This window comes from Topomyia yanbarensis, chromosome 3 (genome assembly GCF_030247195.1).
Source record: "Topomyia yanbarensis strain Yona2022 chromosome 3, ASM3024719v1, whole genome shotgun sequence".
In the NCBI taxonomy this organism is placed as follows: Eukaryota; Metazoa; Arthropoda; class Insecta; order Diptera; family Culicidae; genus Topomyia; species Topomyia yanbarensis.
In genome coordinates this window covers 270,081,426-270,084,333 of record NC_080672.1, presented here as the reverse complement: position 1 = coordinate 270,084,333, position 2,908 = coordinate 270,081,426, and positions in this window count along the sequence as shown.

The following is a 2,908-nucleotide window of genomic DNA, read 5'->3' as shown; positions in this document are numbered from 1 at the left end:
GCCTACAGAATGACAAGCGACGTAGAGACGTGGAACGCAGTAAACAGAGATATGGTGTAGATCAGTGATTCTCAACCTGGGGTCCGCGAAGTCATTGCTGGGAGTCCGCGAAGAAAAATATATTTTCCGAGTGCATATTGAAATTTCAAATCTTGTTTCCTAACAAATTGAAAATAACATATTCATAGCATATAAAATTGATGTTTATCTGTGGGGGTCCGAAGCAACGCAGTGTGATATCTAAGGGGTCCGTGGTACGAAAAAGGTTGAGAACCGTTGATGTAGATCATGACCGTCTTACAGCAGAATGGACATCGAACAACGGTTTCGGGAGAGCAATCACCGCCAGGGAACTCTCCGCAGGTATAAGCTAGATCCACCGTCGAGGACTAGTCGAATAGACTGCAACAGAGCAGCGAGTATGGGTCGTCGAAACGCCAGCGAACCGGACGTCACGCTCCATGATTCGCCAGACCGACCACGGCACCCCACCGGTTGTTCCGATATAAAAATAGCGAAAACCAAAGAAGAATCGATATTGAGAAAACTTCTTTCGCCAGGGAACTCTCCGTTAGCGTAAGCTAGATTCACCGCTGGGGACTAGACTGAATAGGCAGCGACGAGACACCACTATTCGCGAGTCATCGGCGCACCAGTTCATCGGATACCCTGCTTCACCAGAATCGCCGAACTGACCTCGGCACCTAGCTGATTAGCTCGATCTCGGGAGAACTTCTCTCGCCGGGGAATTCTCTGTTGGAGTAGGTCAGGTCCATCGTCGGGGACTAGACCGAGTTGTTCGCGAACAAGTCGAGGACTGAATGGACCATCAAGGAAGTAGTGCTAAATGGCCCAAGAAGAGAACTAAATGGCTTAAAAAAGTTGCGGTGCTAAATGGCATCGGTTACGGAGTCAAAGGGCTCAAGAAGTTGTGGTACTGAAACCAAAGAAGAATCGGTATCGGGAGAACTTCTTTTGTCTGAGACCTATCCGTCAGCTTACAGTCAGATTCACCGCCGGGAATGAGACCGTGTAGACCGCGACGATACACCACCAGTCGCGCCGGGGCTCCAGCAAACCGGATGCCCTATTCTACCGGAATCGCCGAACTGACCGCAGCACCTGGCTGGTTGGCTCGAACTTCTCTCGCCGGGGAACTTTTCGTTGGAGTAGGCTAGATCTATCGTCGGAGACTAGACCGAGTAGTTCGCGAACCAGTCTGAAGCTCAACGAGGAAGTGGTACTGAATGGCACAAGGGAACTGAAGGGCTCAGTAAATTAGACTGTCTGAAGTTTGCCGCCCAGATTGTCCTCGTAGGGGAAGAGCATTTATTCTATACCAACAGCTAGCTTTCCTACCTTGACTACCCAAACCCGTTCCCTGAGTTGTTGGTTTTTGAACATTTTTTTCCTGCTCAGAATGTTTTTGAACATTTTTTCATATATATACAAAAAAAATTTCATATCCCCCCCCCGAAAAATTTTCTTACTACGCCACTGTTTTGGAGGGTCCGTACATACAACCGATCGGTACCAAAATTTGCACAATTACTAAGGGCCATAAAAGGAATCAGTAAAGCCTGGTGGAGCTAAAAGTCAAAAATTGAACCAGTCTAATGGTTAATTTAGTTCATCTTCGGTAGATTGCTGAAAACTTTCAATCGAAGAATATACAAAAAGATTCAGTAGTAAGTGAGGTAGTTGAAAAGAATCTCCATATTGTCATATTCCTGCTTCCGCCTCGCCATCGAAACGATTCACACCATTTTCTTTACGTTTCTGGTGTTTCTTCAATTGTACCACTCGATATACTTCGCGAGGATGATGCAAATGAGGATTATCCCGGCGATAATGCATACTTCCTCTGACGATATTATTTTGTATACGCTGTACGGTCATGAGTCTGAGTGAACAGTTCTGCTTTTCGCGGTTCCGCTTGGTTTTCAGTACCGTGCCCCAAACGGGAATTCCATATCGCAGTATCGATGACGAAACATTAGATAGCAAACGTCTCGTGCTGCTTCTCGAGCCGTCGACGTTTGAAATGATCTTCACTATTGCGTTCATTGCCTTCACCGATTCCACGTGCTTGTTGAAGCTCAACCGGTCGTCGATTATCGCTCCATATTAATTCAGTGCACGCTGTGATGCAATCACGTGCCCTCCGGCGTCGATCTCCATCCGTAGAACCGCTTTGTAATTACTGGAAAACAACACCTCCGTCTTGCAACTGTACCCGGTTAATCCAGGTCTCGATCACGTCTGTTGTTTCCGTCAGTGATACCTACCCTAACTCAAGTGACCCATCACCATTAGTGACACGTCGTCCGCGAAACCTACGATTTTCTGGACAGGCGCATTGTCAAGACCCCTCGTTCATCCCGTTCCGAAGAATTGGATCGCGAATGGAGCCCTGAGGAACGCCCGATGTTACTCGCATTGACTTCTGCCCTTCGTTTGTCTCGTACAGCAACACTCTGCGCTGGTAATAGCTCTTCAGGATCTGGTATAGATAGTCGGGGACTCTTATTGTGAGCAGCGCTGCGGCGATGGCTCCCTGCTGGCGCTGTTAAAGGCATTCTTCACATCTATCGTGACCACAGCGCAGTATCGATCTCCTCTTCGCCTACGTTTAGATGCCTTCTCCGCGCTTTCGAGCACTGTTCGAACTGCTTCCACTGTCTATGCCCCTTTGCGGAATCCGAACTGTATTTTGGACAGTCCGCCATCGCTTTCCGTGCATTTCGCCAGCCTGTTAAAAATTAGTAAACGCAAGCTTCTGTACCTTCCACATTTTAGGAAAGTTGCCTTCATCTAGACACTTCTGCAGCACCATGCTAAACATGTCGTGGTATGCCAGGATCGCAGATTTCAGCACCAAGTTTGATTTCAGTCACTTCTATGCCTC